Source organism: Passer domesticus, chromosome 10 (assembly GCF_036417665.1).
Source record: "Passer domesticus isolate bPasDom1 chromosome 10, bPasDom1.hap1, whole genome shotgun sequence".
Taxonomy (NCBI): Eukaryota; Metazoa; Chordata; class Aves; order Passeriformes; family Passeridae; genus Passer; species Passer domesticus.
This window is the reverse complement of record NC_087483.1, coordinates 11,910,194-11,927,859: the sequence shown is the minus strand read 5'-3', so window position 1 is coordinate 11,927,859 and position 17,666 is coordinate 11,910,194. Positions and strand designations below refer to the sequence as shown.

At 37.4% G+C, this 17,666-nt stretch overlaps 1 long non-coding RNA gene across 2 annotated transcripts in view; it reads left to right on the top strand.

The window, feature by feature from the left end:
• LOC135308609 (uncharacterized) overlaps positions 1 to 17,430 on the top strand; it is a 38,664-nt gene extending 21,234 nt beyond the window's left edge. For both annotated transcript variants that reach the window (XR_010368994.1, XR_010368992.1), the window contains exons 3-4: positions 13,031 to 13,196; positions 17,331 to 17,430. This is a non-coding gene — a long non-coding RNA (uncharacterized LOC135308609). The remainder of the gene's footprint in view (positions 1 to 13,030; positions 13,197 to 17,330) is intronic.
• The last annotated feature ends 236 nt before the right edge of the window (positions 17,431 to 17,666 follow it).

The window sequence follows — 17,666 nt, the reverse complement described above, 5'->3', positions numbered from 1 at the left end:
ATACATATAAAGAGTCCCATTTATGCTGTGCCCTGGGGGAATCCACTGGCCTGACCTACAGCTCAGTTAAATCTGTAGAAATTTTTTAACTGACATGTTGGCCTTTGGATTAGCCCCATGTGTATTTGTTTACATTAATAAATAATCCCATTTCTCCCATGTTTAAAAGGAAATTATACTTAATGTAAAGAAAAACTCTGCACCATTTTCAAATGTTTTCAAATCTAAGCAAGACTTTACCTTTTTATGTAAACTGCCCCACTAGCATCAGCTTTTACTGTATTGTAAACAACTTCAAAGTTCAGAAAATATGAGTAGATACTCACCTAGTGAGCACTTTGGTGTTCTAATTACTACTATATTAGTTAATGGTTTAATGTTCTATATATCCCTTTGAGAATTATCACACTGTATTCCTGATTTTGTCTCTAATTTCCATAAGAGCTTCAGAACTGGAGGCTGAGATTTTTCAAATTTCATTTAACCAGGCTTTCAACTTGCAATGACACCAAGCAACAGTTTTCCCATCTTCTAATTAGGTTTTTCAGAAACTAGTTTTGGACTGTCAGAGTCATGCCACATCCAGATTTAGTTCCTATCCAATACAAACATGAAAAATACAACAACAGAGATACAAACTGAAAACAAAGCTGAAAAAAGATCCTTTCAGTAACTGACCATACCAACACACCATTGATTTAAATTGATACAGCCTATCCATCTGCAATCACAAATCCAATATTATTGATGAGAAGTCAGAAAGATCCAAGTTAAAGCTCTGCATTTAGAAAGATAGGGCAGGGAGTAAAAAGAAATTCATCAAGTCACCCAGCCTTGTCTCATGTAAACAATCCTGAATATATCCCTGTTCACAAACTATTCCTAATGCACCTTAAGAACCAAGCTGGGAGATTCTCTCCCCATTAATTAGATGGTGGTTGGAAACAAGCTAATTTAGAGCTGAAATTTGTTAATGGATAGTACATTTATCTGACCATTAACAACATGTAGTTTAGTTTAGATAATACTACTCTCAACAGCTACATGAAGGGAGAGAAAGATTTAGACTAACAGGAAAAGAGAAACCCCTGCATGTATTTTTCCAGTTTAAGCTTTGGTGGTCTCTCTTTGTAGGCTAAAAAACAGCAGACACCATAAAACTGAACCCTTAAATTTTTCAAACCCATTTGAAAGTTAGTAATGGTATTGCAGGGTTTGAAAATACAAAATATGTGACCTAAAATCCTGACTGACAATCTAAAGGATGGGAAACTCAAAATTTGTAGGAGCAAAATTCAGCTCACAGAGGAAGGGCTTTCTCCAGTAAATAAAGGACTGATTTCTCTGATGACAGAAGGAGCTCCAGTTTTCAAAAACATACTTGCCAACAGAATATACATGATGTTTTACACCAGTAAAATTCCAAGACTCCTATTTTAAGATACAAGGCCTTCTAGCCTTGGTTTACTGAGCTTAATAACACATGGGGAACCAATACTCCAGGTTATCAGTTAGGTAATTTGGGAGCAATGAGTGTAGTGCCTAAGGTATCAAACTTCTGTATCAAATACATTCTAAGCAGCATACAGAAGTACAACAAAAATCCACTTACACTCTTAAGATAGTTAAAATAGCACTACACATTAAAATAATTGTGAATCTTTGGCTTGATGTAATCCCAGAAAACCTGATCTAAGGTCTCAGCACTTCAATACCCTTCTTCTTAATACCTTCTGTAATCATAAGTTTATAGATGCATAGAGATTAATCACATTTGTAATCTCCTATCATTCTGAGGAAATTTATTTAAAGCTGCTTTTCATTTTGATGGTGAATATTTCCCTATATTTTTTTCCCTGCCCTTGTGTATTAAATCCTACAATGTGTCCACAAGCAAACAAAAATATATTAAGGAGGTTTAAAATGTTAGTATTAAGCTCTGTGGGATTTCACATTAGATATTTTTGTCTCATCTGGGGGCAGTGTCAACACAATGACATGTAGTTAAGCTGCAAAATTAGCTCAAAGTTTTACTGGTGCAACTGCTGGACATCAAGGCTGTCCTTGAACACTGCACAAAACATTTTCCTCCCTCACCACTCCCTTCTCCCAAAACCAGAGAAGCAACAGCAAAACCTGATATATTAGACCCCTTCTTAGAAATACAATAGCTCAACTGAAAGAGGAGCTTCCTGAACTGAAATATTGCTTTCACTGCCTTTGCAAAGGGGAAAGCTGGACTGCCACAGCAAACGAGCCTGAACCATTCTGATCCACTGCTACACTGCATCATGTATCTGTCAGCAGAAATTGGGTGTGACTCCTCATGTCCAGTTCCAACAGATTTAGGGATATTTAAAAGGTCTGTTCTGTCTCACATCTGTCAGATTAAATCACATTCCATTCATAAAAATTCATCTTTCCTTATGCCTTTACTTTAGACTTTTCTTGTGCCTTGTTTCCAATGTCCAAATACCCCTCATTTCAAACCTTACAGCTGAGATTTCAGGTTACATCCTCTCCTCCCACTTAGGAGCAGCAGAATAGGATTGAATTCCTAAGAAATCAGTAGAGACCTCAAGAGTAAGCAATGCTAAACACCACAAACAGTGTTTCTGCTTCTTGCCAAAGAATCACTGCATATTAATTTCCTAATGTCCCTGCCAACTACATACATGCATTACTATCATGCTAGAAAAAAAATATGGCTTGAGTCCTAAAGACCTTGCATGTGACATCTTTAAAACCTCATAACTGATGAGAACATAGCAGCAGCATTGAAAAATTATATGAACATGATTTTTTTTTATTCAGAGTTGTAGAGCCACAATTCTGCATCTAAAGAATTCACCACCAAATATTGTGCCACAGAATAATTGCAGAAATATAACAAAAAATATAATTGGTCATGAAACACAAATTAGTCTTATTTTGGCTGTTCACTAACCAGGATTAAAAAGCTCTCCAAAATTTCTGTTCCTTGAGGAAAAAAACCTATTTTCACTCAAGGAGCTCCTTGTGCCTGTACATAACTGCAGAGGGTCAGTGGGGCTCCCATTTAGTCACCATCAACTCTGCCAGCTAAAACAAGACCTATGTGCTCCTTTCCTTTTGAACCAAAACTCACTGCACTTATTTTCTGTTGTCACTTGTACCTAAACAAAATTTAAAGGAACATCCTGATGTTTTGTATTATCTGGGATTATCAAATTATTGTCTTTAGGAAAAACTGATTCTGTATTATGTGTCTCTGTCACTCTGGTGAATAGGTGAAAGAGCAATAGTCCAGGGCTTTTATCTGAGACCAGCTTGGGGTCAATTGAATTTACACTGACTGTACAGACACCAGGCTGGTAGGGCAAAGAACTTTTCTGCTTCTGAGTAGAGCTAAAGATTTATTTTTTTTTATGTATTACAATATTAGGTCAGAATTTTCCCTTGCATGAGCAAATAACACAACTAGTCTAGGTACAGAAATCTTCTAATTTTGTAATACAAGTACTTATCACATTTTTTCATTACTTAATTTGGGACTACCACTTGTAACTATTTATACAATTTTAAATTAAAATCAGTTATGCTTCATCTGCTTTTTCATAGCTCACAACACACCACAAACACTTTTTAATTCTACAATTACTTATGCACTTTAATTTTTGTACTTTCAGTTTAAGGAACTATTATTATATTCTAGAAAGCCAGACAACTGTTCAAATGATACAAATAAGTTTCATTTCCATTACATTTGGAAATGCTGTCTTTTGTTACATTTAAATGCAATTTCATAAAGCATAATGAGGAGTGAATAAATCTTTCAGAAAATGGCAATTGCTTTTTTATTTTAAAAACCTCCTTCTTTTGGGTGGACATCTGGCACTTCTGTTTAAATTGTCTTTCAAAGCAATAATAACAATAATGCATCTGTGTTTGCTAATAGGAATCTTATAATTCCTTCCTGCTATTGTAAAATGTTTCTGTTAATTTTTCTCTACAAGAGCTCTGCTGACATTTCAAATGTCTCTGCATAGTCTGTGAGCAAAAATCAGGCCTGAGATAGGCCATGAACTTATTGAGACCCATTTTCATTTCACTATGGAACAAATCTATCCAATTTATCCAGAGAATCAAGAAAAGACAAAACTGGGGAAATGCTTTTAAGCAGCAGAATGGAGTGATTCCAGAATGATGCAGTATATTCACAAACATCAAAGTTTCAGACTACCAAGTAATTAGCCCAATGTTTATTTGGCTTTTTTGCTCATACTGGAAATTTGAACCCTTCTCACTCTGGTGATCCCTTTCCAATGCCCTCCATTTATTCCTCCACTGTTTCACTTCACAATGATATCCCTCTGAGGTTACACAGACTCACTTCTGCTCTGGCAAGTGAAAACCATACACATTTGCCCTACACTTACTCCCTTGTCCAAGTCCTCTACAATTTTCCATTTCAACAGCTCTGTCAGCTCACCCATCATCACCATGATTTATTTGCAAGTTGCTGCTTCTGCCCTATCTTACCTTGGTAAGAACCTCTTGATGTAGCTAACTGCCTCCACAAATACTCTGATATTCTCATTATCTACATTACTAACCATATCATCAAGAAAGCTCTAGATTTCCAATTAATATACTAGATAACCATTTTTACCAACTGGGAAGCAGCACTGAGATGAGTTTAATCTGTAATTAAATCTCTGGAGCTAAATGTACAACTACCATTGAAGTTATCATGGGGTACGTGCAACGCAATTACCACGAGCGGTACCAAATTAGGAAGGTATCCTTTAGGACAAGTGGTAAAGGTCAGCTATTTGTTACCAAGAAAACTAGCAGTCAGAAAGTTAAAATATCAAATTGCAAACAGGAAACATCATCATACCTAAGCATTTCAGGTTTTAATTCTACTGACAATCTGTTGAAGAGACACTGCATCCTTGAAAATCAGAGGAGAAAGCCCTGGCTTTTACATGGAAGAAAACATAAAATACCAAGTTTGGACACTATTCACATGAAAAGTTTCCTCTGTATTTTGACATCTGCAGAGGGATTAATATGAAAAGGGTGCTGCCTTTATTAACCTATATTTCTAAGGATTACTTGGTTTTGAAACAGTAGAAGAAACAGTATTTAAGTAGCAAGGTCATGATCTAACCAGCACTATCAAATCCAAAATAGAGGCTCTGTTTTGTTGTTACAGGGCAGAGTCAACAATCAAAAGACAGGAAGGTAATTAAAGATTTGGCTTTTGACCAGGCCTACAGCAGTATTAGGAGCCTGGAGGTATTGTTTTCTAGGACACTATTAAATAAATGTAAGGCTACATGCATACAACCAAGAAGCTCCAAATTCAGGGAAATAATTTCCCAGCCTTGTTCTAGTGTCTTGACATCATGGCCCTTCTGCTTCTGTGGAAGAGACATCCAACAGATCTCTTAGGAAAGGTATCCAAGAAGAAGCTGCAGTGTCAGAGCTTTTCCCCAGTTCCCTGGGAACCAGCTGAAATTCAACTGCAAGAGTTCACCATGGTCTCCCTTCAGTGTTTACTCTGGACTCAGGGAGGGAGTTGGTTCATGTACCAACAGTTCTGCACTGCAGCTGATCTAGTGGCTGTTCAGGAGAACACCTGATCAGGATTTCATCTGGCCTGAGCCAGTGCTAGCGCCTGCTCTGCTCCTATCTGTCTGCTGCTTTACAGGCAGTGATTGCACCAGCACGCTGGAGATGCTGGTAAGGCAGGAAAAGGTAGAGGGGGGAGCACAAAAGCAAAATTAAAATACCACTAGAAATTTCCCTTTCCTACAAATTCTCAGAGTTTGCCATCAACATCTCTTTTCCTACTTCTTCTGACTGCCACCTTCTTCAACAAAGAAGCCAAACAAAACTCTTTTGCCTTTGGGATAGTTACCTGTAGTTTTAGAAAGGTAAAATAATTGCCTTTGCTCCCCACTGTAACTTCTTCACAGAAAGGAATAATCAAACATGGGATTTGAAAGTTGTCATTAAAATAAGAGAATAAGCGGGGAATGACAGGCAAAAAAAGAATACTGACAAAGGTAGACCAAGAATACAATAAGAGATTAGAGTGAAAATAAGCCAGCAAAGTGAAGTGTAGGCCAAGACAACTAGAGGAGAGTGATCAACAAAGAAAAGTAAATGAAAGAACCACAAACAAATAGGAAGAAAGAGACAATGGGATGCAGGAGTTCTAAATGAAGTACCACAGGTAGAGGGAGGGAGAGGGAAATCCCTTCCATTCTCATCAGTTACAAACTAAATAAAACACTTGAACCTTCTATTTCACATCCTTCAAGCTCAGCTACTTTAATGCAGAAAAATGGATATTTTCATGCAAAACTGGATTAAAGGTTCCTCAATCACTGCATTTTCCCTATGTGGCTTAATCATGCACTTATTTTTCAAGCAAAAATTAAGAAATACTCTCTCACTTATATGCTACAGTATCATAGAGCTTCAAAATTGACACCATGAAATGGTTAAGATTACCTAGCATTGAAAAGGTTAAGGCAACACATATGAAAGTGGTGTCAGAGACAAAAAGTAAACAAACAGAGTGAGGAATTTTAGTTTTCTCTCACTAATATTTTTAAAGTATTGTTATATGTTAAAGTAATAAGTTAATGCAATATCAGGGAGAGAACACAATCTCAAGTTTTCATTCTGTTAATACTAGTCAAGAAATGAACCTACTAAGAGAAAAAGAAAAAAATAAATTCAAGTTAAAATATGAACTTATTTTCTTTGTAAACTCTGCTTCAAATCAAATTTTCTCTCCACTGTCCTCCTTTAACAAGGAGTAAACTCTTGTTCATTTATTAATCCTTTAACAATGATTAAAAAGAGAAATGTGCTTCAGATCTCACAGAAACTACCAGCAGCAGCTTTGCCTTTATGCTTCATTCCTGCAAGCCTCTACACCTGCAAGTGTTTTAATCAAGGAATCCCATGGGATCACACATCACAATTAACATCATAAAATCCTCACTTCCTACAGGTAGCTGGGTGGGAGCAAACTTAATAATGACAATAATGCCACGTCAACTTCTTGAAAAGATTGTTCTGTTTTGAATCTCCACCTGTTCTGCTGATGTGCCAAGATGGAATTTGCTCCTCATAATGGTAATTTATTTGTGAGGATATCTGCTTCCAAGTGTTCACAGCCCCACAAACAGAAAGGGAGCTACAGTGCACCCAGCAAGTACTGAGAATATAAAACCAATGCCAAGAAAGATACTGCTCCCTACTGGCTCATCTAGATAAGAACAGAGAGCAATTCCCTCACATATTTCTCAAAGTAAAAAAATCTTAGTCCACAGATAAAGCATGGTTTTGAACTATAAAACAAGTATCCCTTAAAACAGTTGCTAGATGTTAATTTTAAAAGTTGATTAGATGAAGCACAAAGCAAAGGAAAACAAGAATGCCAAAAACATCTAAAGTAGTTCTTCATTACCTGTAAGATTTATAAAGGAAACATTAAAAAAAAATCCACACAGACAGTAAAAAAAAAAAAAAAAAAACTAGCTAGGATATAACAATGATTTCTGTCCCAGAGAAAGTATCCTAAATCCTTAGCAACACTTGCAGTTATTTTACTTATTTTTAGCTTTGTCTTCATGTAACTTTTCACTCCCCTCCCTAACTTCAACCAAGATGTGAAAGCGGAAACCTGGAATTGTGCCACTGCAGATTAGCACTGATTCCTTGTATTTCAAAGCTTTTGCACAGAAAAACACCAGCAACAATCTCATGGACTTGACAGTGTGCAAAAGCTAATGAGATCCATACCTTGATTCCCACACATCAAAACAATCTCATTTAAGGGCTTGCCTAGGCAGAGAAATGCAAAACAAGCTGGAATGTCAATCTTGGGCTCAATCTACTGACATCCCTCGGGGTCACTCACTGAGAGGTAAACTGGTCATTCTGTGGCCTCAACCCTTTCCAAAGGCACTGGCATTCAACCACGTGGAAATGCTTGTGCATCTCTGCTAAGAAGCTTGGAAGAACAGGCAGCTTTTCATTACGAAATTTGTGCCATTTTCTTTTGCAGATTCTATATTGATTTAAATTCTGGGGGATAAAAATAGAACTTCTGAGCATTTACCCAAAGCAGACTTGAGATATTTTAGTTGTCTAGCTTGGACAGTCTGGTACTCTAAGAAAGGTTTGTTTTTTCCCTAGTCTACACAGACAGGAGAGGGGATTTTTTCCTGTTTCTGACCTGCTTCTGATTATAGACCTATTGGGTTTTTTTTCCCAAAATTTCCAATCTGTGAGCTAAATTTGGTACTGCAATCCAGAAATTGTGTTTATACTTCTGCCTTAAATTTACACATTCAAATAACACTAAGCCCTATAAATGTGCCCACTCAATTCCAAACAGTACTTTATTAACAGAATGGTTACCTCGAGATACCTTCTCCAAGGTGAAATACAATTGTTCCCTGTTTGATATTTTCAGTAGTGTGCAGCTGAAAGGATTTGAGCTGTGTTTTACTCCCTGCAGTAAGATAACAGATATCCCTCTTGCACTGTGCTTTGGACACACGCAGAAGCTACCAACAGTTCAGCAGTGTTTTCAAGTTGCTAAGCAAAAGGAATGGCTGAACACCAGACACCCATCTGATAAACTTTAATCCTACTGTTCAATTGTCCAAAATAACAGAGTGGGTTTGCAGGAAAAAGGCAATATAATTCTGCTTTCTGTAGAAGGAGAGATACTTAAATTCTTGCTGCTCAGTTGGCTTTCCAGTATCATATACTGCTGTAAAATTCCATTATCAATGAAGATGTCACAGCTTACCACATGCCCCCTCCCTCTGGCAACAAATCAGGTAACAAAGGCAATTAAGAGTTTCAGGATCCTGCCTTTTCTCAGCTATGCACATATCTTCTTCAGCTTAAGGTAGAACAATTGCAGGAAATGGTGGAATTAGAACGTCTTTTTTTTTTTTTTTTCCCCTAGAAGAGGACTTTGAAACTTAGAAAAGAAACACCTATCAGTGCTCTACTTACACAACCATGAATTGGAGGAAACTGGTTGCATCAAGTGGATTTAAGCTGACTGACATGACAGAGAACTAGATTGTCACTTCCTAAAAGGGATGGGCAAATACCCTCCCCGGATGCACCTTCCTCTAACATTTCCTGTGCTTTTCCCTATTAACCCACTCGTGGTGCTCCACAGAAAACTGTACTATGTGAGCATGAAAACAGGCACCCAAAATCCTTCAGACACATTCAGTGGAACAGATAAGAGCTGTTGCATGGAAATGCTATAAATACAGAAAGAGCATACGTGGAAAGGAGATATATAAGACACCCATTATGGAAATCAACTGAACTCTTAACAAGCTCACTGCCTGAAGATACAAAACTATTACTGAATGCCCCAGTGTGGGGCTAAATTCTTTAGAGTTAGCACAAACCCTCAACTTCACAAGTTATTTATAATAGAAAGGGTCATTAAGTGCTAAAAACGGATCAAATGCTATATTTTATTGCAAGCCATTATTTCCTATGGAAAAGTAATTATTAACAAGATCCTAAGGCACAGTTGAAACCTTAACAAGAAAACTTTCAGCTAAGGAGTAGTGATTGAAGGGCAAGGCATTGCCAGGGGATTAATGACTGTCTGGTGAGAGCTGATGGCACCTGGCTCAGCTTCAGCTGATCCCAGCCGATCCCCGAGTCCCAGGAAATGTCTTGAATCTCGATCATTATTCCTGTTGTAATATGACAATTAAATATGAACACACATGCACACACACTACAGCGTCCTAACATGGGACTTGCTGTTTCCTCTGGTATTCTCCAGGACATTGCTGCAGAATTAGAGCTCTGTAAATTAGCCAGCTTGAATCATTTCTCAACATGCCATTCATCTTATAATAGATTACACATGGTATTGCCACTTGTCAGGCTGCAGCACAGACATTTTGCATCTATTTCTACATGTCTTCCTGTTTTAAACGTCTGCTCAGAGAAAGAAAATCTCTGGTCAAAACAAGATTTCCTCCTTTAATCACATTCAGCCAGACATACCAGTCCTGAATTTAGCCTGGAAGTTTAGCTGAGTGTGCTTTACCTCTTAAATTGTTGTTTCCAATACATGTAATCTGCTCTCTTTCTAAACTTACACTGGTCTAGAATAATATTCTGTTCTCCCAATATTAATATTTCACCTTTATAAACTACGGAGGCTGAGACTGCAATGCACAAATCCTATTATACCCACAATAAGCAACAGAGTACTTTGGATGCATATCATAAATGTGACTTCAACACTCCCTAATTTAAGGCACAATGACCTAATCCTAATCAAGAAGGAATAAAGCTGACTAGTTTTGTTCAGTTGTCCCAGGCTCAGCACTATGCTGATTGACTTTTTTCCACTAGAAACAACAACAGATATTCAAGATGGAATAGTAGACTTTCACCTCATCAATGAGATTTAGAAGTCAGCAGCAATATTTCTCCAAAGCTTTCATATAGCCAGGCTGTGCTCAACACCAGAAGGACTATTAGGCATTTATATGCTGCAGGCATTTAACAGGTGATCACAGCTTAGTTATCAATCATTAATAAATAAATTATAGCAAAAATAATTAGGCATTAATATACTTGGCATATTTATCAATAAAGTCACTTTGCATTTTAGCAGTACTTTTGCAATCCAGTCTCCAGATACACTCTCATACCCAGAGAAAATCTCATTTTTATGCTCATCATAAAGAATTTGAGGCTGAAATGCAGAGGAGAAATCTCATACAAGGCCACACATTAAGGACTGGGAACAGAGGTCGACAATTATGGTTTTAAGTCCCCTTAGATTAAATACACAGCTCCTGGAGAGCATCTCATGCCACAGGAATTCTCACAACAGCGACCAGCCAGAAACTGCCTTGAAAATGAGGTTCACAATCTACTGGTTCATTATTAATGTGTGACCAACATAGAACAGTAAAACAAACACAACAATGAAGATACTTTTGTGAGTTCATGGTTAGGTTTCATGACAAGTGTTGCTCCCACACAATTAAATATACCAATAATCCAATTGCTTTTTCTTCTCCCTAATTTTCACTAAACACTCATTAAAGGACCCTACTGAAGGACTCTCAATATTCATATTCCTGCATTGGGACGAGGCAGCAGCCACACACACTCTTCTAAATGAGCAGCACATTTCTCTGCCAGTCTGTTAGCAGTGATAGGGCACCTGTGGAATGTGGCTGCAGCTACACAGCATTGCTCAGAGCTCAGGCTTCCCTTCCTCCAGTGGTTTGGGTGGAGTTTTCCCCCTCTTGCCTACAGCTTAATAGCCAAGCACAGTGTAACTCTCCCACCAGGTGTGGCCCAGAATGCTGAAAAAACATCTGCAGACAAGATTTGTCTCCTTCTTATGCCATGAGCAATGAAGTGAAATGTTGCCTTTTTGCTCTCTGAGGAGAGCTCTGGGACTAATTCAATTGCAGATTTTTCCTTTTTCTCCTGCCTAACACAGACCCTGTTCTAATTTAATGACTAATGCTTGGGCCAGAAAAGGAACAAGTTTATCCCAGCAGGAACAAAACCTCAGGATGAAATGAAGGAGCTGTTTTGTAGAACACTATGCAACTAAGGAGTCAATTGGAAAAAAAAAAATCACATTAGCATTGGTAACTTCATACACAGTAGTACTGTTTTGTTCCTGTCTTACCATACTGTATGATTTTCTTACATGTAAAGAGAATCTGAAGGGAAATTCCATATGAATTTTTGTTGCCAAGCTTATCTGCCAGTATCTCATAAACTACAGAAATCCTATAACACGCTGTGCTTCAAAGAAATGTCAAGAAAATTATTAAATGAGATGAGAAAGCAAAAACCATGAAAACTGGAGGATGTGAGAAACAAAATCATGTGGCATTGCACCATTTGTCACTTCTTCACAGCCAAGCAATCAAACCAAACTGGAGATATTGGGTCCAGATTTGACCTCTCTCAGTAGTAAATCCAAACCAGATCCAAACTAAAAAGCAACAAAGGATGACAGAGTGCTGTGGTTGCCGATGGATTTGTCCATGGTGTTACCCCACCCTCTCAGTTTTCAGAGACAGAAGTGAGACTGTTTTGCTGCCAGAAGCAGAAACTGCCAATCCAACAAGGATAATGAACTGCAATTTACGGAGAAGAGGATGGTTACCTGTAGTATGCTGAGATATCAGATGCTACAAAAGCAAGGAGAGAATGCCCGTGCAGACTAAGTGGTTAAGGATGCTCAGAGCTGTCTGGGAAAAGAGCTGGGTGTTATTAGAAGACATTTGTTTTCTGCTTCAGCAGAAAGTCTTAGCACAATCATGACTATCTATTGACTCTTGAAATAGTTTTCAATATTATAACCCTATGCTCTCTGTAAACACTAGAACTGTATATCCAAATATTCTGTCTAAAAGGAGCCACTAAACTGCTATTAAGAGAGCAGTTTATCCAGAAACTTAAGCAGATGCAGACATCTACCACCTGGGTGGCAAATACATGTCAACTATCAGCATGAAAATCTCTGAAATAAATGAAGGTAACTGTGTACACACATCCAAGCAGTTTCTGAGTTTCCAGGAATTCTATTTAAGGATTCATTGAGTACTATATAGCCTTCCCAATTATCCAGAAAAAAAAACAATAAAGAATAAAGTAGATTTCTCTCTTGTGTGCTTTTTATATTGTAACCACATCCTGTGGCATTTATGAGCAAGAGTGTAATGCTCCAGTTTGTTTTCATATAGCTCTTCCAAAGTACCAGGTATTACATTTTTTTAGTCAGATAAATCTCACTTCAGAGTTCAGTGATTCAGTTTAATCATCCACTGAAGGAGATGGTTAATCCATTTTATGGGGGGTGCAAGCAGCTGTTGAACGAAGCCTCCAGTAAGCCACCTTTTATGAAGTGATATAAATAAACAGAGTGGCTTCTATTTATAAGCTTCCAGTTCTGAGCCAATGTTCCTTTCAATTCCGCTGCCAGGCTCAGAAAGGAGACACAAGAATTGAACTGACAAGAGACAAAAGTTGACCTTCAGCGCTTGGTGGAAGTAGGGATGCAGGTCTGAATTTGAATGCCAGAGCTTTGGGGATTGTTTTTATCTGATTCACATCTTGAGATCACTTCTCAGAATAACCAAGACCTTCAGGTAACAAGCCCTAACAGAGCTATGGATTTTTGAATACTAACAGAGACCTCTGAATATCCACTCAAATTTATGCCAAAGGATGGCAACCACATGATGATTCTGTGAATATACATGAAGATCTTTTCTGAAATCCAATGTTGAGACAATACTTCTGCATGCAACTGCATTGATTTCAGTGAAAACTGGGGTATTAAGTCAAAACAGAAACCATCAACTGATTTCTTGACACTGCATGTTTTGAAAACTTTTTTTTTAAATATTCATTTTTCTTATCAGTTTATTTTTCATGTGAGGAACATCAAGAGAAATAAAAAACCCAAACCCCCAAAACCTCAAATGATACATTAACAACAGTTACAAGACTACAAAAATCATTATGTTCTAAAGAAACATCTATATTTACTTAAAAATTACTATGCTCCATGTGAGGTATGTTATAAACTCCAGGTTGTGTACCTTTCCTAAAGAGAGAGAGGACAGATAAAGTAGACAAGTCGTGGATTGTAAAGTGACTACAAAAAAGGCAGCCTGGACTAGACAGAAGGGAAAAAATGACACCCTGCCTATCATTAAAATATTTATGCAAGAACGGCAGGCTGTATGACATTTTTAATTCTGTGAAAAACTATGAAAAAAGCTCTAATGAGAAGCAGATAACCTGACTCTTTATCACAAGCCTGAATGTCTGAAGAAACAGACTCTCTTGATACTTTCCTCTATTTATTATTAACTGCAGTGTTCTGAACAGCTGATGTTTTTTGAATCCAAAAGTCAGACACGTCAGCAGATGAACTACAGTACACCCAGTTATGTCAGTATTTTGCATGGCCTTTATCACTGGGCGTGAACAGTAACTTCCAGGCGTGTGAAACTCAGAATCAGATGCAGTTCTCAGACAATCATAGTAACAAAAATCCCTCATGCTTAAAAAGTAACTTTTACATGGGAAATTATTGCCTTTCTTTTTCTTGTTTTTTTGTTGCTGTTTGTTTTTTTCAGTACTCTGTATAAAATCAACCATCTTTGCAAAAGAGTTGTTTTGATGTTCCCTTGCTAAAACCAGGATTGTTTTACCATGTTGCTCATTGTGTGTTCAGGGAAATTTTGCATAATGAAGTTCCCTTGAATTTTCCCTAGAAGATTAGTATCCAAGTGAGAGGATTTATAAGTTTAAGTAGAAATAGGCTCTATAGTATGCACACAACTCATCTAGGCTGTCCTTGGGCAACCTCAGATATTCTCAAGGATTTGAATTACAATCTGTGTCAATGATTCCCAGATTTCTTTCCTCCTCACCCACTTCCCTTTTGTTCACACTTGTAATTCAAACTGCTTCTACAGAATCTTCTCCAGATGTCCTCTTGCCAAATGAAAATCAACGTGTCAAAACTATCTCTTCTCTCCTCCCAGCTCCTTCCCTCCTGTTTTGCTGTAACTGTCAACAATTCCACCATCCCCCTATCCCACAAGCCTTTTAATACCAGTATCATTTTCAGCTCTTCTCCACTTGCAAAGCTCCACACACCCAAGCACATGTTTAATGTTAACTCTACTGCCTGCCGTAAAATCTCTCTGCAGCAAAGTTTCAAAATAGACATCAAATAAACATCAAGTGCCACAGCCTGTCTGAAGGAAACGAGGATTTACCAGCCACAGAAAGCATTACCTAAATCTCACAGACAAGAAAATGAAAATCCTTAGTCCTTCAAAACAGGCTCTATTTGCTTGCTCATATCAATTTTTAATTTTCTGATTTTCTACACACGGGTAAGGAAAATATGAATGACACACAATGCAAAATAATCATTAGCAAGACAACAACAATTTAGGCACTTACTAAAAAAGAAAATGCCATCTGTCTTAAGCAAGCCTGCCTCCTGTGAAAGTCTTAACACAATATCTTACACAACTCATATTTCAAAGTTTGAAGACAGTTATGTCTTTATAATAGAGCATGTGACTAAACTAGCCCCCATCACAGAACATGTTCAGTCACTCACTCATCTTAGTTCTCTTTACTATTTAAACAACTTTATTTGGCATATGGGCACAAGCACTTTGATTACAACCTTTAGATTTACCCTTAGAACATAAGTAAGGAGAAAGTCAGATGTGATTTCAAGGTAATTTTATCTTTTGAATGAGAGGAAAAAAACAACAGAAACTCAATTGTATTTTTACTCCATTTTAGAGTGCCTAGACTTCATTTCAGTGGCAAGTTCTTGAAGCAAATATTTTCCTAGGCAAGAATAACACGCACTTGTACATAGAGCAAAAAAAAATTACACTGTATGCAGCATGAAAGATAAGAGATTTAATCTTGTTTCCTTTGGTCCATCTTAATTCAACACAAACATGTGAAAGATACTTCCCCCTGTTGAGGCAATAATGGGATCCATTGTGATCTTTATGATTTAAGAAATTCTCCAAAACAACAAAGTGTCATTTATATTATGAATTATGGATTATGAAATGTTAAAGCTGAAAGACCCTATCCTAGTTTTCACAAATAGGTAACATTTTCAAATACAAAAGACAAACTTCTACGTATATTTTAAATTTTAAAAGACCCCATTGCCTCAAGCATCTTAAGCACATTGCCTGAAATAAGATGACCAAGCCTTAACACTTAGTAAAATTTTCACTTTTTAAAGTTGGAATTTCCTCTCGTTTTCTAATCTGGCTACTGCAATTTTGAATGCAGCAGTGCACTTCAGAACCTAGCATGAAACAGAGAGGAGTTTTATGACATTAACAAACAAAAAGTGTTAAGAAATTCAAACCCACTCTTTGGGAAACTGATAAAGACAAAGAAAGCAAACAACCCCCCCCAGACAGTGACAGCTCATGTTATTTCAGATAAGCACCATCAAGCCTGTACCAAATTTCTTAGTTATTTTTATATAGAACTATATGCTATTCACTGACTTTCAAGAAAGCTGAGATATGTTATAGATATGTAACATTTATCTAGTATCAATGGGAAAAATCTTGCCTAATCTCAGTATTTCTCAACCATTAAGCAATATAATTCCCTCAGCACTGATTACAAAAAAAAAAAATCCATGAAAATATTTTCAACTTACAGGATATGATCACTCCTGAGTGGTGCACTTGACTGATGATTTTTGACTGAGAAAATAGTTTCCAGAAGGAGGTGATTCATGAAAACCCAAAATTTCATGGAATATAGCACAAGGGTTTTTTGAGTGGGGGAAAAAGACATTCTCAAGAGATTAAGTATTGTTTTCACTGTCTTTGAACTTATCATTTCCCTGGTTAAAGGATGTTTTCATTGTCTGCTGCTCACATCTTTATAAGGACCATGTGAGAGTGTCATTTTGCAGGCTATCTTCCCCTCCGTGACTCAGTGAGTTCTGTCTGACAGTTCAGCTCATAAATAGGGCAAACAAGAACAGAGCCATATGGGAACATAAGTACAACTAATCACTGACTTGTTTTAGTTTCAGCCAAACCTGGATTTCATCCTAGTATTTTCTTCACATAAGCCATCATGTCACATGTTACAGCAAAATAAGGAACATTTATTTTCTAAACATTAAAAGGGCCTAATAATGACTTAGCTGTCCAACTCCCCAGTTTTCACTGCTGGTATTTACACCCACATTTCCTACCAGGGAGCCCATTTGACTCGAGGTTGATCATTTGTGGCACAAAGAGGTGGGGGCAGAGCCAGTCCCAGCCCGTACACAGGCTCCATTTTTTGGAAAGAGGCAGTGGTTCAGAAGACACTGCACTCATTCTGTGTCAGCACAGTACTGAGCACAGGTCAGAAACTGATCTTTCCTCAACTGAGAAAAGCCTTCCTTCAGGCACAATTGCTCAGTTGTGCAGTTCCACCCATCGATTTTACAGCAGAGAATATATAAGTGACAACACACTAACCCACCCTGGTGAGATGTTGTGCTGGAAAATCACAACAGCGGCCACCATGGGCAAAGCCCTCACTAGTAGAGTTTAAAAAAACCCTTTGTATGCTGTTTGCTGGTCAGTCTTGAAGATTCAAAAGCTACTTTTCTATTTATTTAGGGTGGTAGAGTTGGCTTGCTGTTTCTTCCCTGTTGGTTTTGGGGACCTTTTTGAAAAGAGCTCTTTCTTTTGCTTTCCCTGCAGGTGGTTGGTACAGAAGTTAAACAAAAGCTTTTTAGAACTGTCAGACATTTAAAAGTCATTAAAAAGAAAATCCAAAGACAATTGTGAAGGATATGATGGCAGTGCACTGAAAAAACCCCAAAACTTCTGGGACAGCAGCAGAAAAACTAAAGAGAGTAAGAGTACTAGAGAGAAGAACACAAGTAGAAATTTTTATATTTGCAAAAATACATGACAAAATGAAGAGTCACATGGAGTAATTATTCTTTTACTACTTTGTTCCACTGTGAAAAGAATGTTTATATTTAAATGAAGCTTACTTGTGCTTGGTTTTGGTTGTTGAATTTTGGTTGCTTC